The following is a 21,157-nucleotide window of genomic DNA, read 5'->3' as shown; positions in this document are numbered from 1 at the left end:
GCACTTTTGTGCAAAGATAACCATACTAGTATGATTGAAAGTAAAATCTTCAGTTTTTGTCATTGGACATGAAATAGCATTTAGCAGCATTTGTCATTGATGTGCAATGCCAATCGTCTCTCAAGTGTTAAGGACAAACATTGAAGGATTGTTTTATTGGCCATCTCTGGTGATGTCTGTTGTGTGTTATTCTTCCTGGGATTCAGCAAGCAGCTGTGCAGGAATAAGTTATTCCTGCACGGCAGGGACTGCTCCTGTACAGCACAGCAGCGCGCCTTGCATATTCATGAAGGCACTCTGCCTGTGCTGTCAAATTAATACGGAGCTATGTATGAGTGCAGGGGGTGTGTCTGAGAACAGAGCCCTCACTGTACACACTCCCCTGCACTCCAGAACTGCCTTTCGGCAATTAAAATGAGAGATAATGCTCATAACACCCCCAACACGTCAGGATTACATACCTCTCAACTGTACAGATTTTTGCAGAATGTCCACAGTTTAGTCACATATTTTTGATGTGTTCCTCATAAAATCTGTACCTTTCTGGAAAATCGCTGAGGATTGAAGTCATTAAATAAAATAAACATTTGAGTTTAAAAGACTCCACATCCTTCAGAAGATCCATGCTAATGCAAAACCTATGATCAACTATCTAAGTTTGCAAGAGCAGTATTTAAAATCTGTCCTTCTATTTGTCCCCTCATCATTTTAGGGTTTGTTCAGAGTTTTTTCTTTTATAAATGCGATAAAGTTTAAGTGTAGCTGCGTGGGTGTGCCTGCTGCTTAGCTACGTTTAGTCCAACTTAAACAGCACAAGAAGTTAAATAGAAAGAGACACCCACCATAAGCAGTATTGCGATAGTATAGTGGTTAGAGTGTATGCTTTAAGAACATCCCTTCTCGGTTCGATCCCCACTGTAACCACTTCACATTTTAAATGTGACAGCAGTGCATAAACAATTTTTTTTATTACCTACTAAATAACATATATTTGTTAACCGGAGTACTGCATTAGGTCAAGATGTGAGGTGTCAGTGTAATAAAGTTGCGAAATCCCCATATAAACACAAGTGCCTCATACAGTATAGTCACACATGAATAAATTTAATGAAAGCACATTGGGAGATGTCAGGGCATTGCACAGCTCTGTTTACCAGGTGTAAGCATTGTGTAAATATGACTGCTAAGCAGTGAGTAGCCCAGCTAAATGGATTTGCCCATACCACTGTAAAAACATGTCTATTATAATTTGTGTGTATACTGATCATCTCTAAATATCTAAATGTATCTGTAATTATTTTTCTGTGTGGAGCTTTTCTCCCTGGGCCTCTGCTGAAAAAGGCCCTTTTCGGCTCAGTCAGACACCCTGGGTTATCAAATGTAAAATAAATAAATAAAAATAAAAATAATATGTAATGAATGATGAATCAGTGCCATACAGCAGATAGTCTATAAAATAAAAAATAAGCAATGCTAAGCATTGCACAGCTCTGCTTGCCAGGTGTAAGCATTGTGTAAATATGACTGCTAAGCAATGAGTAGTCCAGCTAAATGGATTTGCCCATTGGTAAACAGTGCTGAACCTGCCCCTTTAAGCAATGCCAACCTTAGCTAAGCATTTTGCCCGTAGCTTAGCTTAGCATATTCAAAACCGTCCAATCCCGGTAAAGGGCAGGAAATCGGCTGTATTTATACCCCACAGGCAAGAATACAGCTCATAACTGGTTGCAGCTTCCCACTGTAGGCAGCATGGCTGGAGTCAGAGAGAGATTGCGTTTCTGGGCACAGTACTGGCACATCCAGGAGTCCAAGGTCATGGTGGGACTCCTGGTAAAAAAACATGATGAGAAAATGCTACAGGGCTAGTACCAAGGCTCCCAATATAAAACCGTTTCACCCATGACCTCACCAGTGCCACTGATATCCCTCAGACTGATGAGCAGGTCAGGCATCACTATATCAACTTGAAACAGAGGAAGAGGTAGCTGTTGGATCAGTGGAAACAAGAATCAAGGCAGAGGGGTGATGTCTCAGTAGTGTGTAAGTACTCATACTAGTAACTGTTTAATAATGTCCAGCCTGTTTATATGATGGATAGGTATGGCTAAATATTTCTCTATTTCTCTTACAGTTGCAGCTGAGTGGGCTGTGAATCAGGAAGCATATGTGAGTAGGCTGCAAAGGCTGCATCACGAGGCTGGTGAGTAACAATCCTGCTTGTAGTAGTCATACCAAATAAATATAAAAGTAGTAGAAAGTCAGCTGCCAGTATAAAAATTGTTTTGTGTATGGGCTGTACTGAATAAATCAGACAATATGACAGTAATAGTCCCATATAGGTCGCATTTAAATAAACTTGTAACTGCCTGGCAATAAAGCTCTAAATTCTGGACTGGTTGTGTTTACTCTGGTATTGTAAGGCATTTTTAGTGTTGCATTCTCTGAATAGTAATGTTGTATTAACCACTGTTACCCACACTGTGCTACATTATAAAAATTTCTAGAAATGTCTGTATAAGACTGTTGTAATTACAAGGCCTGATTATACAACCGAGAGAGACTTAAACAGAAAACAGGAAAGAGATAGACAGCAGTATCCAAATAGCACACTCTACTGTGACTTAAATTGTTGTGTTCTTAGCAGACACAGCCATGGTTCGAATCCTGGGAGTGGTAGTAAGTTGAATGCATAATCATATCTCTCAACTGTACAGATTTGTTCAGAATGTCCAGATAATGGCTTACATTTTCTGCCTGTTACAATGTCCCCTGGTAAAAATCAGTGGGATGATCTCAGAATTTTAGGCAGCAAATAATGACATTCATCTGATTTTCACACCTCAAAACCTTCAGAAAATCTATACGAAAACAAATAGCCTAGCATAAACCTATGAACCTATGAACACAAGTGCCTCATACAGTATAGTCACACATGAATAAATGTAATGAAAGCACATTGGGAGATGTCAGGGCATTGCACAGCTCTGTTTACCAGGTGTAAGCATTGTGTAAATATGACTGCTAAGCAGTGAGTAGCCCAGCTAAATGGATTTGCCCATACCACTGTAAAAACATGTCTATTATAACTTGTGTGTATACTGATCATGTCTAAATATCTAAATGTATCTGTAATTATTTTTCTGTGTGGAGCTTTTCTCCCTGGGCCTCTGCTGAAAAAGGCCCTTTTCGGCTCAGTCAGACACCCTGGGTTATCAAATGTAAAATAAATAAATAAAAATAAAAATAATATGTAATGAATGATGAATCAATGCCATACAGCAGATAGTCTATAAAATAAAAAATAAGCAATGCTAAGCATTGCACAGCTCTGCTTGCCAGGTGTAATCATTGTGTAAATATGACTGCTAAGCAATGAGTAGTCTTTTCAGGCTTGTTGGCTGTTGGTGAAGCACCCACCAAGAGGAGAAAATGCTGAGAGAAGAAGGGAGCCACTTTTGAGATTTTAAGTATTTTTTCTCTGTTTATTTGCTAAGTTTTTCTGCATAGTTGCCTAGTTTGAGCATTTTCTGGCTTGTTAAACTTGATTTATGCATTAGTAGCTGTATTTAGAGCACAACCAAAAGCTGTTTACTGAATTTCCTGTTTGCACTCAATTTTAAAATTGTTTTTTTCTCAAAACTTGCATATTTTCTGTCTTTGACCTAGCACTCTTGTGTGGGGTCATTTACTGCACTGTTATAACTTGATATTACTTGTGAACCTCTGCTATCTCTGAAAAAACAAAAAAAAAAAAATCTTGCTTTTTTCCCACTTTTCTGAGATTTAAAAAAGTTCAGTTACAGGCTTGCTGCTCCTGAACTGTTTGTAAGTTTCTGTGAGGCCATTTTTGCTTGGGCTAAGGGAAAATCTCTCTGTTGATCAGTGGCAGTGAAAAACATTGAGCAGCTCCCCTGCCCCCCGTGGGAGTGGTTACTGACTTGAAACTGTAGTTTTATTGACCAGTAGGGGTCATTTCCAAAACTCCATCTTCCTCTCTTAAAACCTAGTTGCCTCATGGGTTTGGCATCTTTTCAGGCTTGTTGGCTGTTGGTGAAGCACCCACCAAGAGGAGAAAATGCTGAGAGAAGAAGGGAGCCACTTTTGAGATTTTAAGTATTTTTTCTCTGTTTATTTGCTAAGTTTTTCTGCATAGTTGCCTAGTTTGAGCATTTTCTGGCTTGTTAAACTTGATTTCTGCATTAGTAGCTGTATTTAGAGCACAACCAAAAGCTGTTTACTGAATTTCCTGTTTGCACTTAATTTTAAAATAGTTTTTTCTCAAAACTTGCATATTTTCTGTCTTTGACCTAGCACTCTTGTGTGGGGTCATTTACTGCACTGTTATAACTTGATATTACTTGTGAACCTCTGCTATCTCTGAAAAAAAACAAAAAATAAAATCTTGCTTTTTTCCCACTTTTCTGAGATTTAAAAAAGTTCAGTTACAGGCTTGCTGTTCCTGAACTGTTTGTAAGTTTCTGTGAGGCCATTTTTGCTTGGGCTAAGGGAAAGTCTCTCTGTTGATCAGTGGCAGTGAAAAACATTGAGCAGCTCCCCTGCCCCCCGTGGGAGTGGTTACTGACTTGAAACTGTAGTTTTATTGACCAGTAGGGGTCATTTCCAAAACTCCATCTTCCTCTCTTAAAACCTAGTTGCCTCATGGGTTTGGCATCTTTTCAGGCTTGTTGGCTGTTGGTGAAGCACCCACCAAGAGGAGAAAATGCTGAGAGAAGAAGGGAGCCACTTTTGAGATTTTAAGTATTTTTTCTCTGTTTATTTGCTAAGTTTTTCTGCATAGTTGCCTACTTTGATAATTTCCTGGCTTGTTAAACTTGATTTCTGCATTAGTAGCTGTATTTAGAGCACAACCAAAAGCTGTTTACTGAATTTCCTGTTTGCACTTAATTTTAAAATTTTTTTTTCACAAAACTTGCATATTTTCTGTCACTCTTGTGTGGGGTCATTTACTGCACTGTTATAACTTGATTTTACTTGTGAACCTCTGCTATCTCTGAAAAAACAAAAACAAAAAAATCTTGCTTTTTTCCCACTTTTCTGAGATTTAAAAAAGTTCAGTTACAGGCTTGCTGTTCCTGAACTGTTTGTAAGTTTCTGTGAGGCCATTTTTGCTTGGGCTAAAGGAAAGTCTCTCTGTTGATCAGTGGCAGTGAAAAACATTGAGCAGCTCCCCTGCCCCCCGTGGGAGTGGTTACTGACTTGAAACTGTAGTTTTATTGACCAGTAGGGGTCATTTCCAAAACTCCATCTTCCTCTCTTAAAACCTAGTTGGCTCATGGGTTTGGGGTCTTTTCAGGCTTGTTGGCTGTTGGTGAAGCCCCCACCAAGAGGAGAAAATTCTTAGAGAAGAAGGGAGCCACTTTTGAGATTTTAAGTATTTTTTCTCTGTTTATTTGCTAAGTTTTTCTGCATAGTTTCCTAGTTTGCGCATTGTTTGGCTTGTTAAACTTGATTTCTGCATTAGTAGCTGTATTTAGAGCACAACCAAAAGCTGTTTACTGAATTTCCTGTTTGCACTTAATTTTAAAATTGTTTTTTCTCAAAACTTGCATATATTCTGTCTTTGACCTAGCACTCTTGTGTGGGGTCATTTACTGCACTGTTATAACTTGATATTACTTGTGAACCTCTGCTATCTCTGAAAAAACAAAAAAAAAAATCTTGCTTTTTCCCACTTTTCTGAGATTTAAAAAAGTTCAGTTACAGGCTTGCTGTTCCTGAACTGTTTGTAAGTTTCTGTGAGGCCATTTTTGCTTGGGCTAAGGAAAAGTCTCTGTTGATCAGTGACAGTGAAAACATTGAGCAGCTCCCCTGCCCCCGTGGGAGTGGTTACTGACTTGAAACTGTAGTTTTATTGACCAGTAGGGGTCATTTCCAAAACTCCTTCATCTTCCTCTCTTAAAACCTAGTTGCCTCGTGGGTTTGGCATCTTTTCAGGCTTGTTGGCTGTTGGTGAAGCACCCACCAAGAGGAGAAAACGCTGAGAGAAGGGAGCCACTTTTGAGATTTTAAGTATTTTTCTCTGTTTATTTGCTAAGTTTTTCTGCATAGTTGCCTAGTTTGAGCATTTTCTGGCTTGTTAAACTTGATTTCTGCATTAGTAGCTGTATTTAGAGCACAACCAAAAGCTGTTTACTGAATTTCCTGTTTGCACTTAATTTTAAAATTGTTTTTTCTCAAAACTTGCATATTTTCTGTCTCTGACCTAGCACTCTTGTGTGGGGTCATTTACTGCACTGTTATCACTTGATATTACTTGTGAACCTGTGCTATCTCTGAAAAAACAAAACAAAAAAAAAATCTTGCTTTTTTCTCACTTTTCTGAGATTTAAAAAAGTTCAGTTACAAGCTTGCTGTTCCTGAACTGTTTGTAAGTTTCTGTGAGGCCATTTTTGCTTGGGCTAGGGGAAAGTCTCTCTGTTGATCAGTGGCAGTGAAAAACATTGAGCAGCTCCCCTGCCCCCCGTGGGAGTGGTTACTGACTTGAAACTGTAGTTTTATTGGCCGTATTGGGTCAATTCCTGGCTCTTTCCAGCCCCTGCTATCAAGCACGCTTTAACAAGGTTAAACTTTTTCTGGCTCCATAAAGTCTGTTCTTCATTTTTTCCCTTAGAACTGCTCTACTAGTAATCTAAACAGTATATCCCTTAACTAAAAAGCGCAGCACTTGTTCCTAAAAAGCTTTTTTTTTTTTCTCCAAAAAAAAAAAAGCTCAGCACTTGTCTTAAAAGCATCTTCTTTTCAGGCTTAGCATTTCTGTATTATACAAAGTCCCTCACTAGCGACCCCCCCCAGGAGTACCCACTTCCTTACTAAGTCCTCCCTCATTCAGTTACACCCCAAACTTCTTAATTTCTCTAGCATGTCGAAGGGCCAGATGCTGGCGTCCTCTCCTGTCCAGTTGGTGAATCTGGGAATATTGAGGCAATGCTACAATTGCCTCATGTACACAGACAACCCTCTCCTCCTCCCACATAACACAAATACTTGCGAGAGATGCAGCTATTTAGCCAAACTGGAGGCTGAGCTCTCTCAACTCAGGACTGGCAAGACCATCAGGAGGAGAAGGCAACTACACACACCACAAAACCAGTCTCACATAAAGCTATAACAACATTGAATCAAACACATAAACACACAAAGACATACTCGGAGACTCTGAGCAAAAATTTACCTAAACAGCAGAGGCCTCCAAAGCAGACACCCAAGCAACCGCCACCTCATGACACACCACAGGCAACACATAAAACACAAAATCAGTGTGCAAAGCAGTCACAGCCCTTAAGGCCAAATACAACACCAAACATACTTGTCATAGGTGACTCCATAGTCAGACACACTGACGTCCCATTCACCAGGCTGAACAAGGAGAGGGTCACAGTAAGCTGCCTATTGGGCGCTAGAATCCGCCACATAACACAAGCACTCGGGTCACTCCACAGCAAGTACAAATATGACACAGTCATTGTCCATGCTGGTGTGAACGACCTGAGACGTGCCTCCCTGGACTACATGAAAAGAGACATAGAGGAGCTCTCTGATTATGTAGCCCAGGCAGGTATGACCCTGACCCTGAGCAGCATCCTTTCTTCACCAAGAATGATGCCACAACATAGAGACAAGATGATCAGCTTTAACAATTGGCTCAATTTCTGGTGTCATTCAAAGGGGATCCAGTGTCTGTCTGCCTGGGATGACATGCTTGACAAGCCACGCTGCTTCAAGGGACGGCTTGCACCTGTCACCCTGGGATTCCGGATATTGGCTAAGGCTCTTGCCACCCCATAGTGCCTTTTTAGGCAAGGCTCAAATTCTAAACCTACCACCCTAGAAAACAAAAATGGGAAGAAACTAAGGGTAATGCTGCTCAATGCCAGAAGTCTAAATCTCAAAATGCATGCACTCGAGGCCCTTCTCAGTATGGAGAACATCGATGTCTGTGCTGTGACTGAAACCTGGTTCAAGGCTCCTGAGAGCACCCCGGCACTATCAGGTTTTACCTCATATCATGCGTTCCGGCCCCAAAACCCGGACCACACCACAAAAGGAGGGGGTGTATCCATATTCATCAAGGATACCCACACCTCCAGGTTGGTGGCAATGCACGAAGCATCGGAAACCATCCAGGTGCAATTAACCATAGGCAAAACTGCTCTACAATTTGTAGCATGCTACAGGCCACCCTCTCAAACTCAGGAACCCAACATAGCCTTCCTGAAGACACTGGAGGGTATAAAAGTATCTCCAAACACCATTATATTGGGTGACTTCAACTACCCGAATATAGACTGGGAACATTACTCAAGCCCAAACTTTCTAGCCCAAAGGTTCCTGGAGTTCATAAATTCAAATGCCATGGAACAACTAGTCACTGTCCCCACAAGAGGAGAAAATATACTAGATCTCATCATCACAAACATGGGGACAAAATGCTCCACACCAGAAGTATATCCCTCATTGGTGAGATCAGATCATAAACTAATCTCACTGGATATCCACATCCCACCCCACCCCAAACAAAAAGACCACAGTGAAGAACTTCTCTAAAGCAAACTTCACACTACTCAAGACTGGTGTGGTATCCTTCAAGGCCCCTGAGCCAGTGGAAACCACAACCCAAGCTGCAGCCCTTACAAATGCCTTCTACGAACACCTCCAGGACTGCATGGATCAGGCAATCCCTAATAAAACCAAGACTCTTTCCACCAAGGGCAACGCCCAGTCTGGTGGACCCTAGCCATAAACAAACTTTACAATAAGAGGAGAAAGCTGTTACATGATAGAGCAAAATCCATAAAAGAGAAGACACCTTTGATCATTATTAGTAAAAAATACGAGCACTCATAAAATCATCCAAGGCCAACTTTGAGAGAAAAATTGCCATAGATTCAAAAGACAATCATAAGGCCTTCTTCAGCTATGTTAGAAACCTGGGTGGAAACTCCCAGATATGCTCAGAATTAGTCCAAAATGATACAAAAATCACTGAACCCACAGACATTGCCAACATACTGGCAGACAGGTTCAGTGCAAACTTCACCCCCCTCTCCCCCCCCAAAGGAGAGATAACTATCCCAGCGGAGTGCAGCCTTCCAGACATCTCCAATGCGCAGGTGAAAGCTGCTCTCTCTAAAGCTAAAAACACAGCATCAATGGGACCGTATGGTGTCCCCGGCTGTGTGCTACACGAACTCAATGAGGAACTAAACCAGCACATAAGGCAGCTGTTTAATCTTAGCCTTACCACAGGATACGTGCCTAAGGAGTGGCGTATGGCAACTGTGGTCCCACTCCACAAAGGCGGTGCCTCTACAGACCCTGGTAATTACCACTCCATAAGCTTAACAAGCCTGGTCTGCAAAGCTATGGAGAGGATCATAATGGAACTCATAAACAAAGACATAGGGGACTTGCAGACATTGGACCCGACCCAGTTTGGCTTTGTCAAGGGCAGATCATGCCTTTTGAACTTGGTCGACTTCTTCGAAACAGTCACCAAGGCCATTGATGAGGGAAAGGCAGTCCATACAGCCTACCTTGACCTTGCAAAATCTTTCGACACAATACCCCACTCGGGTATTATAGAGAAACTTACCAGCTTAAATGTAAACCCATATGTCACAAGATGGGTTGCAAACTGGCTAAAGGACATAACCCACAGGGTTAGAGTAGCTGGCCCCATGTCAGACTCCAAGCCGGTCACAAGTGGTGTCCCACAGGGCTCAGTCCTTGGCCCCCTGTTGTTCAGCATCTACTTCTCAGAAGTACAGGCTAACATAGGAGGACTATGGCTGACAAAGTTTGCAGATGACTGCAAACTGGGAGCCATAGTGGAAAGTACATCGGACACAGATATCCTTCAGAGGGGTCTCATGGAAACTGATAGCTGGTGCCAGAGCCATGGCCTGAAGTTAAATGCCAAAATATGTATAGTCATACCCTTCGGGAAAAACAAGGTAACCCCAAGCTACCATATAGGTGGCAATCCACTATGCACAGAAGAGGTTATCAGGGACCTGGGGACCCAGGTTGACAGTGGCCTTTCTTTTGACACTCACATTGCTAAAGTGGTTAGAAAAACCTTCTACATTGCCCACCTGATCATGAAGGGATTCACATCCAGATCAAGTGAGGTCATTGTTCCCCTGTACTCTTCACTTATCAGACCAATGATCGAGTACAATGCCCCGTTCGGGATGTATCTCATCCGACACCTGCAGCAATTGGAGAGACCCCAAAAGTTCCTCACCAAAAGGATAAAGGGACTCCAAAATCTGTCATATGCTGCCAGACTGAAGAAACTCCAGCTCTATTCAGTCGCATACCATCTGCTCAGAGGTGACTTGTGCCTGACATACAAGGCCATGTCCAACCCGGAATTAATGGACATGCTCCACCTCAAAAAATCCAAATCTACCAGATCCACTAGAGCAAGCGACTTAAACCTTAGCATGGATATAAATAGGACATGCTGGAGGGATAGATTTGTCACCCAGAGACTCCCTATGTTGTGGAATAAAATCCCGGTCCATGTGAGGCAGAGCACCTCGCTGGCTCTGTTCAAGAGAAATCTTGACCGGTGGATGGGAGATCGTAGGTTTACCCCAGGAATCATCTCTGTGTCACTGCTGGACAGAGGCACAACAAACTAATGGGCACAGTATTTTTTAACATAAGGGGTGCATAAGCCACAAAACTCTGGGCTAGGCTTATAAATGCCTTAGGGCAGATAGCCTAGTATAAACCTATGAACCTATTTTATTTATTTTATTTTATTTTACATTTGTTGACCGGGCTAGTCTAACTGGACATATATCCGTTTACAGCAGAGGCCCGGGGAGAAAAGCTCCATTACAGGTAAAAATAACAATGATATTTAAACCAAGAAAAAAGTTATTATTCATAAAAATATACAAGGTACAAGAGAGAATTACAAAAACGATGTAAATATTTATAAAACAAGTTACACAAATTAAAAAAGAAAATACTGAAGTCTAAAATAATAGAAGGCATACTTTTGAGATACAACTCTTAGAACTAGGAAGTGTCAGATAGGAGCTCAGTAATGGGACTGGAAGACAAATAAGGTATATTGAGACATACTTTCAGTCTGGATTAGTACAAGGACATAGCCATTGAGTTTTAAGATGTTCTTTGATATGTCTTTTGAATAGAAAGGTTGTCTGTTGAGCAGCTATTTCATGAGGGAGTAAATTCCAGTGTTTACCTACGTAATTTGAAAATAATGCATCCCCAGCTTTATTGTATGATTTAGTTGTAGATACTAGGAATTTATTGGCAGAGCGAAGTGTGGCTAGGTTTTTATAAGGAGAAATCAGTTTAGCCAGGCTAGGAGTATTATCGGGGAAGTAAAGGGTCTTATGAATGACAAGTAATTGTTGGTAGAGTAAGTGGTTTTTTAGTTCTAGCCAATTTAGTTGTTTGAGGTTTTGACAGTGGTGAGTTCTATGGGGAGTAGCATTTATGAATCTGGCTATACTATTATAGCAGGTAGAGAGTTTGGTAATGTTGGTCTTTGATAAGGTAGTATATATAGCTGAAGCATAAAAAAAGGTGGAAAGCAGGTGGGTCTGTGCAATGGTTTTTCTAGCTGCTGGGTTAAGGAAGGGTTTAATTCTATAGAGTGTCCCAATTTTTTTATTAACAGCTTTAATAGTAGCGTCAATTTGGTCATCAAAGTTCAGATGGTTGTCAATGGTTACACCCAATAGTCGAGTGGTTGTATCGGGGTTAATACAGGTAGAATTATTTGAGGAGATAGTGAAGAATGGTGTAGGAGATTTATTAGTAGGAGTAAAAAGAAGAAGCTTAGTTTTTGGGGGGTTAAGGAGGAGGCAGTGTTGCATAAACCACTTTTCAACGTTATGGAAACTGTTTGGGTGATGGATTGGAGGGAGGAAACGTTTATAGCAGAACAGATCAAAGTTGAGTTGTCTGCATATTGGATGCAGGTCGCTTGTGGCACATTCAAGTAAAGGTCATTAATAAATAATGAGAAAAGAAGGGGTCCAAGGATTGATCCTTGTGGAACACCTACATTTACTGGGAGTAAGGATGATACCTATGAACCTATGAACACAAGTGCCTCATACAGTATAGTCACACATGAATAAATGTAATGAAAGCACATTGGGAGATGTCAGGGCATTGCACAGCTCTGTTTACCAGGTGTAAGCATTGTGTAAATATGACTGCTAAGCAGTGAGTAGCCCAGCTAAATGGATTTGCCCATACCACTGTAAAAACATGTCTATTATAATTTGTGTGTATACTGATCATGTCTAAATATCTAAATATATCTGTAATTATTTTTCTGTGTGGAGCTTTTCTCCCTGGGCCTCTGCTGAAAAAGGCCCTTTTCGGCTCAGTCAGACACCCTGGGTTATCAAATGTAAAATAAATAAATAAAAATAAAAATAATATGTAATGAATGATGAATCAATGCCATACAGCAGATAGTCTATAAAATAAAAAATAAGCAATGCTAAGCATTGCACAGCTCTGCTTGCCAGGTGTAAGCATTGTGTAAATATGACTGCTAAGCAATGAGTAGTCCAGCTAAATGGATTTGCCCATTGGCAAACAGTGCTGAACCTGCCCCTTTAAGCAATGCCAACCTTAGCTAAGCAGGTTTGCCCGTAGCTTAGCTTAGCATATTCAAAACCGTCCAATCCCGGTAAAGGGCAGGAAATCAGCTGTATTTAAACCCCACAGGCAAGAATACAGCTCATAACTGGTTGCAGCTTCCCACTGTAGGCAGCATGGCTGGAGTCAGAGAGAGATTGTGTTTCTGGGCACAGTACTGGCACATCCAGGAGTCCAAGGTCATGGTGGGACTCCTGGTAAAAAAACATGATGAGAAAATGCTACAGGGCTATTACCAAGGCTCCCAATATAAAACCGTTTCACCCATGACCTCACCAGTGCCACTGGTATCCCTCAGACTGATGAGCAGGTCAGGCATCACTATATCAACTTGAAACAGAGGAAGAGGTAGCTGTTGGATCAGTGGAAACAAGAATCAAGGCAGAGGGGTGATGTCTCAGTAGTGTGTAAGTACTCATACTAGTAACTGTTTAATAATGTCCAGCCTGTTTATATGATGGATAGGTATGGCTAAATATTTCTCTATTTCTCTTACAGTTGCAGCTGAGCGGGCTGTGAATCAGGAAGCATATGTGAGTAGGCTGCAAAGGCTGCATCACGAGGCTGGTGAGTAACAATCCTGCTTGTAGTAGTCATGCCAAATAAATATAAAAGTAGTAGAAAGTCAGCTGCCAGTATAAAAATTGTTTTGTGTATGGGCTGTACTGAATAAATCAGACAATATGACAGTAATAGTCCCATATAGGTCGCATTTAAATAAACCTGTAACTGCCTGGCAATAAAGCTCTAAATTCTGGACTGGTTGTGTTTACTCTGGTATCGTAAAGCATTTTTAGTGTTGCATTCTCTGAATAGTAATGTTGTATTAACCACTGTTACCCACACTGTGCTACATTATAAAAATTTCTAGAAATGTCTGTATAAGACTGTTGTAATTACAAGGTCAGATTATACAACCGAGAGAGACTTAGACAGAAAACAGGAAAGAGATAGACAGCAGTATCCAAATAGCACACTCTACTGTGACTTAAATTGTTGTATTCTTAGCAGACACAGCCATGGTTCGAATCCTGGGAGTGGTAGTAAGCTGAATGCATAATCATATCTCTCAACTGTACAGATTTGTTCAGAATGTCCAGATAATGGCTTACATTTTCTGCCTGTTACAATGTCCCCCTGTCAAATCAGTGGGATGATCTCAGAATTTTAGGCAGCAAATAATGACATTCATCTGATTTTCACACCTCAAAACCTTCAGAAAATCTATACGAAAACGAACCTGTCACTCTAGCAACTCAACAAAAGTTTATGAGAGCAATCTTCAAAATATGTCCCATTTCTACCCCCATGTTGTTAAGCTATGATCAGAGTGTGTGCATTAACAGATTGAGAGGTATGTGCATAATATTAACTTGGAATTTGGGAATATGTGTGGAAACATTCAGGTAATGTTAACAAACATTTCCTCCACAGGTCTGTTAGATAAGAAAACTGTGCCTGCCAATAAAGATTGAAATCCTGGACCTAGTGTTTACTCTGATATTGTATGGCATTTTTAGTGTTGCATTCTCTGAATAGTAATGTTGTATTGACCACTGTTACTCACACTGTGCTACATAATAACAATGTCTAGGGATGTCTGTATAAGACTGTTGTAATTACAAGGTCAGATTGTGCAACCACGAGAGACTTAGGTAGAAAACACTGAAGAAAAAGACAGCAATATCCAAATAGCACACCCTACTATAACTTAAATTGTTGTATTTTTAGCAAACACAGCCATGGTTCGAATCCTGGGAGTGGTAGTAAGCTGTATGCATAATCATACCTCTCAACTGTACACATCCTTTCAGAATGTCCAGATAATTGGCTCATATTTTCTGCCTGTTCCCCTGTCCACATAGCAAATCAGTGGGATGATCTCAGATTTGTAGTCAGCAGATAATGACATACATTTGATTTTCAGACCTCACAACCATCAGAAAATGTATATGAAAACAAATCCTGTCACTCTATTAGCCCTCCAAGTTTATGAGAGCAATATTCAAAATATGTCCATTTCCACCTCCATGTTGTCAAGCTTTGACCAGAGTGTGTGCAATAAGAGATTAAGAGGTATGTGCATAATATTAACTCGGAATCTTGGAATATGTGTAGAAACAGTCAGGTAGTGTTAACAAACATTCCCTCCACAGGTATACCAGGTAAGAGATGTAGATTTTAGCTGTAACACAGTTGAAGTGTACACTTGTTTACAAACATACCACTGGCTAAATGAAGGCCATAGGATAGTGAAATAATACCTGTACCTTAATGATTAGAGCAATGAGCATTAAAGTTGTGAGAACTACAAGGATATATAAGTTAACTGACATCTCCCCCCCCACCATATCTACAACAATAATCTAAATACACAAATCAGTGGGTATGTTTACACCAAACCTACTGTTGGGACATATGTCCTATTGTTCAATAAATATTGAAATGTGTTTCTATTAATGTTCCATGTTGAAATACTGTCATTGTTGGCCTGTTGCTATCAATGTAATCTGTATACCATTGTAATGGCCACTGTGGTTCCATATATGCATGTGTTCTGCTTGCTATGCAACTGTTCCAAATCTGGTGTTTTGGGTAAATGGGAATATTTATGCATGCTGTTATAACTATTCCTGGATTGTGATGACTATTACTAAGCCAAATATGTTTTAAAACTGCAACACCATAGCACGTTTGAGAAGGCCAGTCCCAGCGGACACACGTCTCCCACCTCATCTGACCATGGCACCGGGCTCCAGCAAATCTGGGACCCATCACGGGACCTCCTTGTCTGCTGGTTCTGCACCACCTTCGGGTGGAATCGCCTCAGGGGATGGGGCACACCCCCGCACTGGGAGCGGGCGTGGACAGAAAACTGTCACCCGTAGTCAGGTCTGGGGCTTGGTGTGCAGCTAGCACCGCAGGGAGTTTGGAGATCTTCTATACTAGCTTGAGGGCCACATGGCACATTTAGAGGGGCAGCCTGCCCCTCCTTCCCAGCACCCAGCACAGCCAACTTCGAGGCCGTGAAGGGGCAGTAGTGACTGCCCATGGGTGGGGACCACATTCCCACTGTTTCCATTTGGGGGCTCATGGGCTTCTGACTTCCAAACACCCCTCCCCGTCTAAGTGTTTACCCCCCACATGTGTTATATACTGCTCCTGTATGCTGTCTTGTCTATCTTTCTACCCAACCTACCTCCCCAAATATGCCTACTATCCTTCCCCAACATCTCACTCTTACCTTAAAAAAAGGGCAATCTGTTCCCCCACAAAAAAAATTACAGCCCATACATAGCTGTCCATTTCACACACGTGTTCACTGGACACATGTAATCTGGTCTAACTGGATTCAAAACATATTGTTGTCCTCAACCCTCTCTCAGTGGTTTGAGCGTCCAAATCTACCTCCAAATTCAGTTTATATGCACAGCTTTTGTAGAAGAAATGGACAGTGATGGACCTTCCCTACACCTGTCCTGCACATTCCTAGCTACTTTCCCTATTGTCTTTCCCTCTGCATACCCCCCTTTTCACCACTTACCTATCACCCCTTTTTCTTTTCTTTTAAAAACATTAGCACAGGGATAAGCAGAAGTAAGCACTTTTAAGCAGAAGTAAGAGAGATTAAGTCTGTTTGCACAATGCTAAGCAATGCCTACATAGATTAAGCACTTTTAAGGCTAACTGTCAGTAAGCATATTTAACTGGAAGTTAGTATTGCTTACTGTAGTGCAAACCCACGCATACCCACTTACAACTGCTTAAAAGTGCCTTAGTCACTCTGTATTCAGCAGCCCTTGTTCTGTCAGCAACAAAATGACCAGCCCTTGCAAGTCTCAAACCTAGGACCCTACATACCATAGCCACAGTGATTTACCACTACACCATATGATCTGTACATAAACCTGATGTTTTCTCTAACGTATCATGTAGCACAGTCATTCAACATTAGGGAAAATGTATTAATATATGCATTTTTATGTATGTGTATATATATATATATATATATATATATATATATATATATATATATATATATATATATATATTTTTTTTTATTTATTTATTTATTTAGCATTTGTTGACTGGGAAAGTCAGACTAGGTTCTACAGATCCTGTTTTCAGCGGAGGCCTGGGGAGAAATGCTCCAGAAGCATGTCTTTAGAATGCGGGAGGAAACTGGAGTACCCAAGGGAAACCCACGCGAATGCAGGGAGAACATGCAAACTCCACACAGAAGGCACCCCAGCTGAGAATCGAACCAAAGAACCTCTTGCTGTGAGGCGACAGCATTAACCGCTATATATATATATATATATATATATATATATATATATATATATATATATATATACACATACATAAATGTGTATTGCATTCGCACATTGGAACCACCCTCTGAACCTCACTGCAAAACATTTGACCAGACACACTGTTAATGGGGGTAAAGCGGCCCAAATTAGGAATCTCTTGAAATTATTGCCATTTCCCCTTCCTCTACAGCTGAACAGATATGCCTTGCAAAACAGTAAGCAGCACTTGCAAATCTTGAGCCCAGGACCCTACACAACACACCCACAAGAAGTTAACGGTAAACTATCTCAGCTATAAGATGTCAGGATGATATCTGTAACATATCATGCAGAACAGTCATTCTACCATAGGGAATGTACAATGTGGAAGCACCAAACATTCCAATGATTCATGCACACACACACATATATATACATATACATATCCATATATATATATATATATATTTATATATATACACACACACACACACACACACCCGGACTGCTCTTTTCTTACAAGACTGTTAAAGGTGGTACTGCAGTTGAAAACTTAAGAGTGGTGTTAGGTTCAAAGTTAACTGTAGCTGTTTGCAGACAGTTCAGACCCAGACTGCGCTTTTTTTACAAGACTGTTAAAGGTGGTACCGCAGGTGAAAACTTAAGAGTGGTGCTAGGTTCAAAGTTAACTGTAGCTGTTTGCAGATAGTTCAGACCCAGACTGCGCTTTTCTTACAAGACTGTTAAAGGTGGTACCGCAGTTAAAAACTTAAGAGTGGTGTTAGGTTCAAAGTTAACTGTAGCTCTTTGCAGACAGCTCAGACCTGGACTGTGCTTTTTTTACAAGACTGTTAAAGGTGGTACCGCAGTTGAAAACTTAAGAGTGGCGTTAGGTTCTAAGTTAACTCTAGCTCTTTGCAGACATTTCAGACCCAGACTGCGCTTTTTTTACAAGACTGTTAAAGGTGGTAGCGCAGTTGAAAACTTAAGAGTGGTGTTAGGTTCAAAGTTAACTGTAGCTGTTTGCAGACAGTTCAGACCCAGACTGCGCTTTTTTTACAAGACTGTTAAAGGTGGTACCGCAGGTGAAAACTTAAGAGTGGTGTTAGGTTCAAAGTTAACTGTAGCTGTTTGCAGACAGTTCAGACCCGGACTGTGCTTTTCTTACAAGACTGTTAAAGGTGGTACCGTAGTTGAAAACTTAAGAGTGGTGTTAGGTTCAAAGTTAACTGTAGCTGTTTGCAGACAGTTCAGACCCGGACTGTGCTTTTCTTACAAGACTGTTAAAGGTGGTACCGCAGTTGAAAACTTAAGAGTGGTGTTAGATTCAAATGTAGTTGTTTGCATACAGTTCAGACCCGGACTGCGCTTTTCTTACAAGACTGTTAAAGGTGGTACCGCAGTTGAAAACTTAAGAGTGGTGTTAGGTTCAAAGTTAACTGTAGCTGTTTGCAGACAGTTTAGACCCGGACTGCGCTTTTCTTACAAGACTGTTAAAGGTGGTACCGCAGTTGAAAACTTAAGAGTGGTGTTAGGTTCAAAGTTAACTGTAGCTGTTTGCAGACAGTTCAGACCCGGACTGCGCTTTTTTTTACAAGACTGTTAAAGGTGGTACTGCAGTTGAAAACTTAAGAGTAGTGTTAGGTTCAAAGTTAACTGTAGCTGTTTGCAGACAGTTCAGACCCGGACTGTGCTTTCCTTACAAGACTGTTAAAGGTGGTACTGCAGTTGAAAACTTAAGAGTTGTGTTAGGTTCAAAGTTAACTGTAGCTGTTTGCAGACAGTTCAGACCTGGACTGCGCTTTTCTTACAAGACTGTTAAAGGTGGTACTGCAGTTGAAAACTTATGAGTGGTGTTAGGTTCAAAGTTAACTGTAGCTGTTTGCAGACAGTTCAGACCCGGACTGCGCTTTTCTTACAAGACTGTTAAAGGTGGTACCGCAGTTGAAAACTTAAGAGTGGTGTTAGGTTCAAAGTTAACTGTAGCTGTTTGCAGACATTTCAGACCCAGACTGCGCTTTTCTTACAAGACTGTTAAAGGTGGTACCGCAGTTGAAAACTTAAGAGTGGCGTTAGGTTCTAAGTTAACTCTAGCTGTTTGCAGACATTTCAGACCCGGACTGCGCTTTTATTACAAGACTGTTAAAGGTGGTAGCGCAGTTGAAAACTTAAGAGTGGTGTTAGGTTCAAAGTTAACTGTAGCTGTTTGCAGACAGTTCAGACCTGGACTGCACTTTTCTTACAAGACTGTTAAAGGTGGTACCGCAGTTGAAAACTTAAGAGTGGTGTTAGGTTCAAAGTTAACTGTAGCTGTTTGCAGACAGTTCAGACCCGGACTGCGCTTTTCTTACAAGACTGTTAAAGGTGGTACCGCAGTTGAAAACTTAAGAGTGGTGTTAGGTTCAAAGTTAACTGTAGCTGTTTGCAGACAGTTCAGACCAGGACTGCGCTTTTCTTACAAGACTGGTAAAGGTGGTACCGAAGTTGAAAACTTAAGAGTGGTGTTAGGTTCGAAGTTAACTGTAGCTGTTTGCAGACATTTCAGACCCAGACTGCGCTTTTCTTACAAGACTGTTAAAGGTGGTACCGCAGTTGAAAACTTAAGAGTGGTGTTAGGTTGGAGACACACTGAGCCTTCATGGGGCCTGTAGCAGAGTGGATTGTAGTATAATAATAAATTAAAATAACATTTTAAAAATAATAATAAAATAATAAATATAATAAATAATAAAATAATAAATACATAGTAAATAATGATATAATGTACATATCCACCTCTTACTGCATGACATATGGACAAAGGGTGACAGACTTGGGGGACAGAGGCACAAACACAGGGCCAATATTGACATATTGCTGTGATAAACTGGGAACATTTCTGGTGTAACAGGGTTTGTTGTGACATATCTCTGAGGGATATCAGTAACACACATGGATGTTACCATTTACTGACTGCAATCAGAGTATGCTACTGCATTTATAAAGACAAAAAATGTGTGAGTAACACACCACATCTAATACTCCAAACTCTGGCCAGTCTGCAGATAGCCCTACAGGTGAGAGTTTTCTCAACCACATAAAACTGTCATGCCAGACTTTAAATCATGCAGAACAGCCATATTCACACAAACCCTGTTAAACCAATATAACTTCAAATGTAGAACAGCAATACTTACATTCTGTCCCCATGTCTGGAATATCCCCCTCCAGTTTGGTGGCCTGTCTCCACAGTGTTTGTTGTAAGAGGTATTTCCAACTACCCTCTGTGATGCTGTTTGCCAGACACCCACATCAAGTCCTGCTCACAGTGAAGGAAAAGGGCCAACACCCACATGAAGTGCTTAGTTATAGGAGTGTGTTTTGATGCAACTGGCTATAGGAATACCACAGCTGTTCCACATGCAAGTAGCAAGTGGATACTCCAATTCGTGCACAGGTCATCAGCTGATCATGAGCATTACCTATGAAAGTCAAGCTGCTGCCTATGTAAAACAGATGTATTTATCCAAATCTACCAGAGAAGGAGCAAGAAAGAATGGAAGAAAAGAAGAAAGGAAGAGAGAAAGAGAGAAAGAGCTAAGCATGTTTGTGTATGATCCGTGGGTTGAGAGTGGTCTCTGGGTATTATAATGGTTGTCTGCATTGTTCACTAATCCATACTGTCACATAGTCATTGCACATGGCAGTAGACATTCATGGCTGTGGATTGTCTACAACAACCTCTGCAGTGTTTGACATCTGTTGGCCTTGTAATTTGGACGTTGGGACATGTAGGTCCTCAATATAATGATGTGGCAAAACCCACACTCAAATGGATCCTGTTATTACACAATCACCCCAGGATACTGATAACACAAACACAAACATACACACTCTTGTCAGTACTGAGTTTCGAACCCCTGCTTAGTTATGTATTGCTATTACAGTGTTATGCATTTATCACACACACCACAGAGCTTACATGTTGCAGCATTGTCCAAAGGTATCTTTGAAGGTAAGTGACATCAGCAGCAATGCTAAAGGAGGGGTAAGGGAAGTGTAATAAGTGTGAATGTCCACAAAATCAGGTGTCAACAAAGACACACACTCTCTCACACAAATGCACACATTATCACAGTTGCCAGGACCAGGATTAGAGCTCCTAACTAGTTATGGTATTACACAGTTATCACAAGTGC

Source organism: Protopterus annectens, chromosome 4.part0, assembly GCF_019279795.1.
Source record: "Protopterus annectens isolate FY-2018-M chromosome 4.part0, PAN1.0, whole genome shotgun sequence".
NCBI classification, from domain to species: Eukaryota; Metazoa; Chordata; order Ceratodontiformes; family Protopteridae; genus Protopterus; species Protopterus annectens.
The sequence above is the reverse complement of the archived record's forward strand: the minus strand, read 5'-3'. Positions refer to the sequence as shown.